This window comes from Macaca mulatta, chromosome X, assembly GCF_049350105.2.
Source record: "Macaca mulatta isolate MMU2019108-1 chromosome X, T2T-MMU8v2.0, whole genome shotgun sequence".
Lineage (NCBI taxonomy): Eukaryota > Metazoa > Chordata > Mammalia > Primates > Cercopithecidae > Macaca > Macaca mulatta.
Window position 1 is genome coordinate 103,994,055 of NC_133426.1, and position 13,297 is coordinate 104,007,351.

Below are 13,297 nucleotides of genomic sequence, written 5' to 3' on the forward strand. Positions count from 1 at the left end.
ATGGTACATTGCAGAGATTTAGTTGGAGGGAAATTGTAGGCATTATTTTAATATTTATAAAGTATTTTGGAGGCCATGTGTGAAGGCTGCATGTAAATACACTACCAATAAAATAACACCACTAATACAATTGAGATATTTAAAAAAGGAAAAAATATGTACTTACCATCTAGTGAGCAGAGACTTTCTTTCCCTAATTTGCATTTAGAAAGCTGTAAATTAAAATGCTAAAAAGAAGACAAACAATTCCAGCCCATGCTGCTGGTTTTGTAAATACAACTTGCTTATTTGATATAATTTTAAATGAATACTCTTGACATTGAGACATCATGCTTTCTGATCATGTAATGGTAAGCCACAGAATAATAGAAATAAGCTCGAAATGGGCATAGTTTTTTACCATAGTGCAACTTTAATTGCATGCTTTTATATCTTCAAATTAATTTTTGACATCTGTATACAGAAATAGACTTGTACAAAGAAAAATGAATAACTTGCTTGTCTACAAGAGTGTCATTTTACTTGTGAACCATTGTGACAGGTTTTTTGTTTGAGCATACAACAAACAAAATATGTAATGTTGTTTTATCTTCCAAAAATACATTGCTGTATAATAAGAAATTGTAATTTTGCAATGAAAGAAAAATCCACTAAACTGGTATATATGTGATTTCTTTTTGGTCAAACCCTGTAAGTAACAAATTTGACATTTAATGCTATATTGTAAACTCTCTGGTATCTTTTTTTCTTGCTCTGTAACGTAGCTATTTCTCATGTTTTCTCTTCTTCAACTTCTTTTATGCCTCACCTCTCAATCCCTAAAGTACCCACCACACGAACACTTAGAGAAACGTAAACATGCACACATTTGATGAACTACCTCATAATTCGTTAACAAATCTAGAAGCACTCCATCAAGAGCCCCTTCATCTTCCCTTGCAAAATCTATCAAATTGTCCTGTATCTTAATTCATATTATTTCCCGTTACCGTGGACAGAAAGAGTCCCTGTACTTGTGGAAGAGCAATCTGTCCACTTGTGCCCTGGTTCCCATTCCTCAGTGATTTAGCTTCTTTCTCTATGCCATATTTATTTTCTCCTTCTCTACTGGATCATTTTCCGCAGCATACTAACATGCTCTAGTGTCTCTTCTCTTGATAGAAAGAACCACTCTTGACCTCATAGCTCCCTCCAACTATTCCCTATCTCTCTGCTTCTCAGACAGCAAAGCCCCTTGAAAAATTTCTCTATGATTCTATTAGTCACCGTCTTACATTCTCATCTCACTCTCAGTCCATTCCGATTGAACTTTCAGATCCATCATTCCACAGAGTCTACTCTTCTTAAGAACTCCAGTGACATTCCATGTTTGTGGCTCGATTATTATTTTAACTTCTCAGCAGCATTTTATTATATATTTGACCATTCCCTCTTTCTTAGAGGAAACTATGATTGGTTTTTGTGACTTCGCACTCTCCGGGGTTTCCTCCTTCTTCACCAGCCCACTCTTTCTCAATTTGCTTTGTTCACTTCTTTGATTGGTTTTCACATATGTTTTGGGGATGGAACCAATAATACTTGCTGATGAATTGGATTTGTGGGATAAAAGACAAAAAGGAAGCAAGAAAGACTCCTAATTATTTGGCCTAAGCAACTAGATGATGGTACCATTTACAGAGAAAGGAAAAACTTGGGTGGTATCAGGGTCAGGGGTCAAGAATAGAGAGTTATGCCTTGGACATGTTGCATTTGAGATATTTTTTGGACTGAAATCATGTTGGAAATGTTGTTTGGTAAGTAGTAAATAGTTAGAGTTTGAGTCTAGAATTCCAGGGATTAGTTATAGCTAGAGGTATCAATTTGAGATCATTAGCTAATAGATGGTATTCACATAATATATCTGGTTGAAATCACTTTGTGAAAGAGTATATACATGGAGAAGAAAAGAAAGTACAGGATAGAAGCCCTGATGCATTCTATCAATTACAGGCCTAAGAAAGGAGGAAGATCCAGCAAAGCAAATTGAGGAAAGTATGGCCAAAAAAAGTAGAACAGTATGAGTCATAGCACCAAAATAAGAAAACGTTCTCAGAAAGAGAGTACGATCAAATGAATCAAATGCTACTGAGAGTCTGAACTAGATGCCATGTTGGTGTGAATTGAAGAATACAGTTGGAGGTGAGAGAGTTTAAGCAGTTTGGCTAGACAACTGTTGAAAAGCGTGGCTCTGGAGGAGCACAGAGAAGGTAGTATGTGGGAAGGGTATGGTATTAGGGTGTTTTAGGATTTTTGCTTTTTGGGTTTTTTTGAGACAGAGTCTCTATAGCCCAAACTGGATGGAGTGCAGTGGTGCAATCTTGGCTTACTGCATGCAACCTCCACCTCCCAGCTTCAAGCGATTCTCGTGCCTCTAGCTCCTGAGTAGCTGGGACTACTACAGGTGCACACCGCCATTCCTGGCTAAATTTTGTATTTTTTGGTAGAGACAGGGTTTTGTCATGTTGGCCAGGCTGGTCTCGAACTCCTGACCTCAGGTGATCTGCCCATCTCGCCCTCCCAAAGTGTTGGGATTACAGGCATGAGCTACTGTCCCCAGCCTATTTTATGTTTTTTTTTTTTTTTTTTTTTTTTAAATAGGAAATGTTAAAGCATCTTTGAATACTGATGAGAATAATAGGGTTGGAAAGAAAAAGTTGAAGATGTAGGAGAGAGAGAAAATAAAAAGTGAAAGAAAGAAAAGGGAGGAGTCCTAGACCTACATGTGGAAGAACTTACCTTTGATAGGAGGATCCTTTTCTCCTTTGTGATGGGAAAGATGAAGATGGTATAAATGCAAGTTTATTTGCTAGTGGCATGATTATGGGTGGGGAGGTGCCATTTGATAGTTTCTATTTTCTCATTAGTTAGGCAGCAATGTCACCACCTAACAGTTTAGCAACAGTGTGGGATGGGTTGATGTGAAGTGAATCATTTGAAAAAATATGAAGTAATTATCGGTATAGTGTTGCTGTCATTGCTGGATAATAGAAAGTGTTCCCTTGAAATTGATTATTATTACTTTAGAGTGATATTACTCTTCCCAATTATGCTATTTTCTAAGAATGCCATACAAATGCAGGCCTGCAAAAACGTGGAAGCATTAAGGGGAAAGAGCATTAGATAATGATTACTAATGTCAAGGAATATATCTTGGGCCATGGAATTTAAACTAGACAGGGAGGCAAGTGAGGACAGGAGAGGAATGATGGATGGTGGGTCAAAGGGCTGGTGGCTTCGTTGACACTTAAGAATTGGTTCAGCAGGGTTACTTGATCGACTAAACTGGAACTATAGAAAAAAAGATCATCAGTTATGGTGATTGAATTGAGATTTGGGAGGTTGTATTACTTTAGGTGGTAAGGGTGTGATTATCACAGGATTGAATGGCAGAGGCTGAATTCAGGAAAAGATGGATAAGTTAAACTGAGAGACTATAATAGGTCTGATGCAGATGATGAAGTCACTGAAAACAACAGAAGTTAGAGTGAACAAAAAGACTGAGTCAGTTGCTACAGTCTTCAGTAAATGACGGGGGAGTGACTAGGAGATCTGAAGATTAAATGGAAAAGATGGAATAGCTGGATTATGCTACCTAATACTTATTTCTGTCAACAGGATCATATGAAAATGAAATATTGGCAAACCAATTACTTTATAAACCGATGACTGAATGAAAATCACTTCATGCATTGTTAGAGATAGCCCAATGAAAATGGATTCCGTTGTGTTTATCTAGTTCAAATAGTACATGTAATGAGAACAGTTTACGTGGAATGACATTTATGATGGCTAGCCATGATTATAATGAATTTCTAAAGCATAGTCAGGCATATATAGTACCCTTTATCTATAAATTCATGTTTTAAAATAAAAAATATATATAATTATAATCTATGTTAAAATAAATACCTCAGATATACAAGTTAAAACAGCTTAAGGGATAAAATAGGCTTTTTTTTTGCTCTGTTTCATAGTAACACTATATAAAGGATTTACTTGAAACATTTCAGTTTGCTCAAGTTAGCCAAGTATATACTTTGGCAGGTGACAAGGCTCAATAGGAGTCCTTGTGTTTTAAGTCTTGGTTCTCTGTGACTGTGTGACCTCAGTTCCATAAACCGAAAAATCAAATGGTTGTATTAGGTACTTTTAAGGGATCCTCTGACTTTGTTCTATGATTCTAACAAAAAGAAATTGGAAATATTTGTATAGAAATTGTATCTTAGCTTTTAACATTGACATCATAATATTATATGGTATATATCTCTGTACCCCGTTGATATAGGATTCTAGGCTATTGGTGATGGTGTGATTTAATACTTCCGGTTTTCCTTTTATTCTGCAATGTCGTTTAAGTAGATATTCAAATAATTTCCTTTCAAGCGAGACCAGGAAAACAGCATAATACAGCACACTAAGAAACACCAAGAAAAGACTAGTTATACATTACCTTGTATTTGGAAATCATTTCAAACCTACAGAAATTGCAAGATTAAGAATACTACAAAGAACACTTGTATATATCCTTTACTCAACTACTGTTAAGCTCCTTTTTCTCCTTCTCTCTTTCCCTTTTCCTTAACCCTCCTCCCTCTCTTTTCCTGCCTTCTTTCCTTCCAATCTCCATCTCCATCTCTGTTTCTTCTTCAGCCTCATTAATCTGGAACATTTCCACAGCCATTCTTTGTCTTTTATGACATCAACAATTTGTAAAATATAAATCTCCTTTTTAGAAACATAGTATTCCTTATTATTAGATTCAGGATATGTGTTCTTAGCCAGAATTCAGCATAGGTGATACTATATGAGGTATCACACCTAGAGGTACTCACTGTCTGTCCACCCCTCGTTGGAGAAATCAATTTTCGATTAAGGTATTATATAATTTCTCTAGTGTCTAATTACTCTTTTTTTCCTTGGAATTAATAAGCAGTCTGTGGGAAGATACTTTAAGACCATGTAAATATCTTGCTCCTCATCAAAATTTTCCCCTAGATTATCTAACATTTATCATAATGGTTGTAAAATAATACGTTGCCAATTACAGTACTCCTTCTACATATAGCATTCTACTGTAAGCAAGACCTCTCCTTTCTCATCTATCATTTTTACTTATTGATAGATTTGTTATTAGTATGGACTTATAAGTTCCTATTTTTCAATGGTTTATAGTTCATTACTGCAATGCATTACTTGGTGCTAAATTTTTCCCAGATTTAGCCAGTGAGAGCTCCCTCAATCTGTTCCTGTGAAATGCCTACATTTTTTTTTTAGCACTACCTTACTTTTTGACATAGAAAGACATTTTAGTTTCATCTTGTAGCTACTCTTGCACAGTCTTGGAATCTACAATTTCTCTGAGGAACCTGTATTTTCTTTTAGTGGGAAATTGTACCTGGATATTAGGTGTATGCTCATTGCTACTGGAATGCAAGAAAAGGCAAGTTACTTTTAAGTTAACAAACATTAAAAATGTAATTAGGGCATGACTTTTTAGCCACATCATAGGATTGTGCTTTTACATATGTCTCATTGGTTTGATGCAGGTGGGAGGTAATTTTGAGCCTAATTTAGGAGGAGAAAAGGAATTAAAATAAACATGAGTGATATCAGAAAATAAAGAAGAACATTGAATGTATGAGGAGAACATTGAATGTATATAGTAGCCTAATTATAATTAATAATTTTAATTTTTAAAAGTAATAATGTGTGAGGTGAAGAAGTAGCAAATACTTACTTTCCCTAACATAAGAAAAATACCATTAATTGATCTAATGGCCATATATTCATATTCTAGTTGAGTTGCCTCAATGACTCAGTTAATAAAATAAGAAATTATAATACCAAATAGAATCAGACAAGAGATTTTAATGAGAAAACAGAATCTGTTTCTACCTCAGAAAGTTACTTAAACAGTAGCTTCAATAATCTACTATGGAGTACTACAGGTGGAGAAAACAATTCTTGATATTTGTTATATATTTTCAACTTTAAAAATCAGATTATGGGGTTTCATAGAGTTTACTAAAGGTGTGGTAGTTCTTTGATGTTTTTAAAAATATATCTTTATTGTAGTTGGGACATAATATTGATGAAACTAATTTCTACATGTTCAATGAATTGAAAAATTCAGAATTCAATTCAGAACTCATACATTCAGTGTTCTCCTTTATTTTCTGATATCACTCATGTTTATTTTAATTCCTTTTCTCCTCCTAAGCATCTAAATTTTTCCCTTCATTCTTATGTTACTTTATAAGTGATCTTATTACAAATAAGCATATACTGAGTCATTGCAACAGAAAAGTGCTTCACATACTGAGTTGCTTTCTGTTGCACTTGATACATTAATTGTGCACTTACTATATATGCAAGCACTGTGCAGGCAGCTGTATTTCTTGAAAAGTTACTTAAATTACTGGTGCTTCCAATGAAGCTGGTGGTAGGGTCTATTCCCTATCTCCAAACTGTATTAGACCAGCTTGTCAGATGTATTACTCATTAGGTTGCTAAGGCGTAAAGTCAGAACTTCAGATTTATAACATGATAACATTTGGTGTTTTTCTTTTGTTATCAGTTTCTTTTGTTATCTGATGGTGGAAACAACTATGCTTTTAAATCTTCTGTCTCAAAATATATTCTTCCTAAACATTTCATATTTTTAACCATTAAATTTTCTCTAAAATATATCTTAGAATTGATGGTATACCTTTCCCCCCTTTATCATGACAGTGATGATCAAATGCTTGCTTTGTGAATTATATTCTTGACATATTTGAGCTGGGTATTTTTTTAAAAAATTAGTGCTGTTTTGTTTTTTGAGTCATCTTTTCCTTTTATTGCGTTTTGCTTTATGAATAATCATATATTCTCACTTGGTTCATTAAGTAGTAGTAGCATAATGATGAGAGTATATTAAAAGAACTTATTTTAGATTGACCCAATCTATATGAGACATCAACAACACACAAGTAATAGAACCACGTTTTTGTTTTTGTTTTTTGTTTTCCTTCTCTGGAAAGAAACCACTCTTACTACTAACATTGAAACTAGAGTCATCCTTGGACTTTATTCAAATGTGTCAGTTTTGGAAACCATACAAAGATGTTCGCTTAGCTTAAGGGAACAGAAGAACTTTGTTATGCTCTTTGAGTGTTACATTAAACTAGATCATTGCCTGAGGAGCCTATTTAATATGTCCATCTGATTTATGATTTTTTTGTAGTCCTTTTTCCTTTGATTTGTCTTATCTTTGGAAAAGTTGGCATTTATTTCTATTTTATTTTTTACACGGTCTCAATGCATATCTGTACATTCATTACTTTCAGTAATATTGCTTGCTGAATTTAAATTATTTGGAATATTGTGTTTTGAGTTTGCAACCACGGAGTGAAGGTGGTAACATGGTTTCTAGGTTTACAGAATGATTTTGTTAAAAGTATCACTTTCTGTAAATACCTAAGATACCATATAGGATTTAGCTTTTGGTCTTGTATAATAGTTAAAACAATATGAATGTAAATATATTTTCATTCTCATTGTTATTATTGATTCAGAGAGACTTTAAGTTTCTACAGCAAATCACATTTATCCCTTTCTGGACATCTATTATTAATGTGATATCAAAGACTGAATAAAATATTTAAGTCATTAAGATTTTAATTCTTAATTATGCAATCTCCCTTGCCAGGGCTGTTAACTTTTATAATACAGGGAGGGTAGAAATTCAGCAGAGACATTTATTTATTTTCTTTTATGAACAAGGCTGTATAATTTGCATTTTTTCCAGGTGGTTTGGGGAATATTTAAATAGATCACACAGCTGCTGGCTTGATGGGTTTGGGGGGTGTGTTTAGCAGATGCTTCCAGAATCTGGAATTTGAAGTATTCTTAATTTTATCTAGAGATGCAGATATCTATTCTCTGGTTTAATTTGTCAGGGGATGACTACTTCTTTGATGTCTTAGTGATATATAACTGTCTTGCTTTGTTTTTTTTTTTTCTTTTTTTCTTTTTTTTTTATTTGGCCACTCACCTCAAGCAATTTTAACAGCTCTGAGGATATATTTACTATAGCCTTTAATAGTTAGACGGCTATTCCTATTAAATAGCTGAATATATTTTTAAGGATAATGTGGGGTTCTTTAATTAGCTTGATAGTTTACCTATAAGAAGGAAAATGAAAACTGCAGCCAGCTGCATTTCCACAGCTCATTTCTGCTTAAGAAGCACGTATCTGGGCTGAAGAAGAAGCACGTATCTGGGCTAAAGAAGTAACATGTATCTGGGCTAAAGAAGTACCACTTTCTTCATTTAATCTGAGATGAGACAACATGTGAAGAACTTGGAGCAGTCTGATTTTTTGAAATTCTTTTCTCTCATTAGCTGCTTTGCTCAAAAATAAGAGCTGTCAAACAACAGTAATTTCGGATGCCCATGATTGTGTTTATAGGCCTTCAATATAGTATTTTACTGAATATAAGTGCTTGTTAAAGCCAATTTATCTCTTAATTCAAACAATTTATTGAACACCTATTATACAAAAGATACTTTGCTAGGTATTTTTGAGGACTATAGATGACTAAGCTAGACTTGGACCCTTACATGTAGGAGCTTAATGTTCAAGAATAAGACGTGTACAATTATACCAACCACGGAAGTCCTAAAAGTGAAATAGAGATGAAGTGATACTGATTTGCAAGGAATGAGGGCAGGGAAGACAAGGAGAGACATGGGCGTCATCACGGAAGCAGAGGTAATTGATCTGTGCCTTTCCAAGTGGGTAAGATTTGGACAATTAATACCATGTTTGAGGGTCAGGGAAAGATAATTTCAGCAGAATAAATTGTATATTGAAAACCCTGGTGCTTCTGATGTCATATTCCCAGGCAATAGTAGGTATATAACATGTGGGTAGATTACAAGGTTCATGTTGGAGATGGGGGAAGCAGGGGTACCTTTAGGGGAAATGGCAGAAAATGGTGTTAAAAAAGCAAGTTTGAGCTGGATTATGAGGTCCCTTAAATGCTAGTCTAAGAAATTCAGACTTTAATTGTTAAGAAATTTGGAAGCATTGAAGAATCTTAGAAGCCAGACAGGAGCAGAGCTGTATTTAAGGAAGTCAAATGGAAGAGTATGAGAGGGCCTGAGAGTCTGAATAGGCATAATGCCTTTGGGAATGAAGATGAGAAGAGTAAGAGCAGAAATGCTGAGTTAGAATCTCTAGGAGTAGAGAATTTATTATTGTTGTGCAATAAGGTATAGGGAAGAGTTAAATATGACTTTATATTAAACATGCTTATTATTTATTGTACATTTATCTGTGGAACTATTTTAAGGCCTAGCATGAGGGTTGATATCCTTCAGAGGAGATTCATGTTTGCTTTGGCTGGGTTGCAAAACCAACCTAGGCTGATGTTAATATTTTGGCTTAAGGTTTTCTTTTTTTTAAAGACTCTTGAGGACCTATGAATTCAGGCTACATGAAGGCTGGCTTTGGACTGGGAATTATCAGAGAAGATTTTTACTTTCTCCATCCAGCACCAAGTTTTGGTATCGGCAATTTTCTTTTCTGGCCCCGTGGAAGATGAGCAAGTTTATTTCTAATTTACTGTTAAACTGAGGTGTAGTCCTCTGGGGTTTGTAGGACCATTTCCTATTACTCTTTCCACTTTGATTAGGCCCTAGGCTTGGTTTCTATTCCCCCATCCATGAGGCCTTGACAACTGAAGCTCAAGTTTATCTGGGTTCAGAATATTCACTCAAGGTCAAAGCTGACTCTATTGATATTTACCTCTCTAAGTTTATCTTTCACTTAGTTTTTGGCCTCTAGGTATTCCTTACTTTCTTGCCAGGTTATCTATATATTCTGAATTATTTTGAAAATATTCATCATGTTTAGTTCTTTTCACAGGTAGTTGATATCAGGGTACATATTCTATCATACTTTCAGAAACAGAAGTTAAGGTAACCCCTTCTTACATGGACATGTGACATCTCAAAATGACTTTATTCTTATGTTACAGTTTCCTGAACATGAGATATTGGTACTAGAATACAGAAAGTATGGTACGTGGCCTTTTCTGATGCAACTTAGTTTTTTTATTAATACTCATTTTTAGAATAGGGAAAGACACTATTATAACTACCTGTTGAAGAATCAGAGTGATTCAGGAGGCGATTTCATGGGCAAGAACTATGTTCTGTCAATATTCCAAGTTTCCAGTCTCTCTTTCACACAATTCTTCCCCCCTCCATTCACAAAAGAAATATCTTAAAAGAGAAAAGGCTAAGAAAAAAATTAATACAGTCTACACAGATCTTTATCTTATTAATGGATCCTTAGTAACGAATGTACATGTGCTTTGTGTGGATATATGTGATTTTTGACTTTTCAGTTCAGGACTAGAGGGCACTGAATGAAAGCTGCCTTCATGCAGTCACTTCAGGCTCTAGGATCACCCACAGTGGCTCTGCTTATCATATAGAGTGACTTGACATTGTAGGATTTTGCCGTAGGAAAATCTGTCTTAGTTGTTATCTGCCACCAGTAATGGGTTTTACCAGGAAAACACATATGCCAGCTGTTAAGTTTCATAATAGTGATGGAAATTGAAAACATAAATAAACATAAATCAATCATAGATTAGCCATTTTTAAGTGTAACATGCACCAATGAATGACTGTGGCATCTTAAATACATTTTATTTATAGATATAGAGGTTGAAGGTCAATAACTGGAAAGGCTGGCTTTTAATTTTTTAGATTAGGATACAATTTAATTTCTAACATGTATAGTTTAGGAATTTTTACAGTTTGGCAATATAGTTCTTTCATTGAATTCAATAAGCTTTATTTTCATTGTCTACCATGTATCAAATTGGTACTACTTTCTAGTGATATAAAGATGATCAAGATATTGCTGATGGCTTTGAGTAACTCACACTTAATGGAGGAGCCAGATATCTAAACTAATGATAGTACAGTATATTAAGTGCTACATCCAAGATAGGAACAAAACTCTGTAGAGGCCCAGAGGAGGGAATAATTAATTCTGCTTGGAAGAGTTCAGGAAGGCATCTCAAAGAAGATGGCATTTTAGCCCAGCCAAATGTGTTCAGGTTGAGAAAGAATGGAATATAAAGAATATCAGCAAAGGTATTCAGCAAAGGTATACAGGCTTGGGATGTCCTGATTTTGTCTGATAGTGAGTGATCTGGTTTAGGTAGAGCATTGGGACACCTGGGTGCTATTAAGTTAATTTGGAGCCAGATTTTAAAAGGTACTAAATTCCCTACTTATTACTTAAGCTTTATCATATATATAGGGAGAAAAAATAAGGATGAGTAATAATATCTTACCATTTAAAAAAGATAACCCCAGTAATGAATGTGTAGAAGAAATTGGAGTAAAGGGGAAGAAAAAATGCAAAACAAAACAAAAATCAAAGTGACTACTGTAATTTCACAGCTCTTCTATACACCTTAATACATTGTTATAGCTATTCATTTGTCTATCTGAAAACAAAGACTGTGCTTTAATCTTTTCTTTCTTTCTTTTTAATTTTATTTATTTATTTATTTTAGCAACAGGGTCTCACTCTGTCACCCAGACTGCAGTGTACTAACATGATCATAGCTCACTGTAACCTCAAACTCCTAGGCTCAAGTGATCCTCCCACCTCAGCCTCCAGAGTAGTCGGGACTATAAGCACATGCCGCCATACCTGGCTAGTTTAGTTTTTTTTTTTTTTTTTTTTTTCCCACTTTTGTAAACATGAGGTCTTATTCTGTTGTCTGGGCTCAAAGGATCCTCCTGCCTCGGCCTCCTAAAGTACTGGGATTGCAGGTGTGAGCCACTACATGTGGCCTTTAATCATTTTTGCATTTACATTGCCTATGATCATGAGTGTTATAACTGTAGAATAAGTGAATTAATGAATGAAAGATCTAAGCAATAATTGTTGAGGGCTCTAAACAGGGCAGTAGAAATTTAGGCAGAATTTTGCAGATGGAGGGCAGGCATAGGGAGAGAAGATTCAAAAATTGCTTGAAGGTTTCTTATTTCTATGATATATATTTTGTTATGATGCTTTTCACTGGAGTAGGGAACAGACACAACACTTCTCAGGTAACTGAGAATGAGTTCATGTTGGAGCATATTTATTTGGAGGTCCTGTGGAAGAGATACGAATTGGATTTATGGGTCTGCAACCCAGAGAAAAAACCTGGGCTGAAGATACAGATGCAAGAAACATAAGCACATAGATTAATGATTGAAGTCAGAGTAGTAGATTGCACAGGGCAAAAATATAAAGTAAAAAGACTAGAACATGGGGACTTTGGGGTCACTAATATATAAGAAGTAGATAGAAGTAGAGAATACAATATGGAAAACAAAGACTAGTCAGAAGCATAGGATTGTTTATCAGAGAAGTCTGGTCTTTGAAGTCATTGAGAAGAAAGTTTCAAGAAAAAGAACTATTAGTAATTTAATAAATTCAGTAGTTTCCTATATCGATGTATATACATATGGGTATATATGTAACATACTTACATTAATATAGAGTTGAATGATAGCAAGGTCACTCCTATCTGTTGTTATTGAACTTCAGATCTTAAACCAGTAGGACAATTTCTAGGAAGAACACTTCGTGATTCATTTCTCAACTAAGAGAAGAGTGCTCTTATTTTTCTAGTGATCAGCTTGAAGTAGTTTTTTTCATTATGTGTGTTTATGCATTGCAGTTTCATTGATTATGTACTTTAAAAGGTTTTAATGTGGCCAAATATTGAGGATGTAGCTGTAAAAGCCTTTATGTGGTGGTAAACTCCAGCATTTAATAACTGCTAAAAATGCAACATCTTCTCTCTTATTGTATTTGACAGGTTTTTTGTTATTATTTTGATACTCTTTACTTTGCCAAGAGGTAACTCATTCCCAAAGGTATTTTATGCCAGGGAAATTTCATCCCACTTTGTATAGAAGGCTAGGTTTTATATTAACCTTTGAGTGTGCATTTTTACTGTGGATTATACATTGCTAGAATTACTTAAGCAAAATTCATACTGAGATTCTTTATTTTAAAACTGATAATGACCATACGTATTAAAGGGCCAGCTCAGAAAACTGCCAGCAAATAATCATCTTTGCCTTTGGGAAATAGTGAAGTCATTGCATCGTGCTTGAATTACCATAGACTCTATCAGCAGATACACTCATTGATTCATTTCTGCTCTTTTTGTTAAATCCAATTTTT

General features: G+C 34.6%; 1 protein-coding gene and 1 pseudogene across 5 annotated transcripts in view; both read left to right on the plus strand.

Annotated features, from left to right (window-relative positions):
• The window catches only part of DIAPH2 (diaphanous related formin 2), a 918,351-nt gene that overhangs the window by 350,066 nt on the left and 554,988 nt on the right, over window positions 1–13,297 (plus strand). The window lies entirely within an intron of this gene.
• LOC144338659 (uncharacterized) lies at window positions 859–1,538 on the plus strand (annotated as a pseudogene).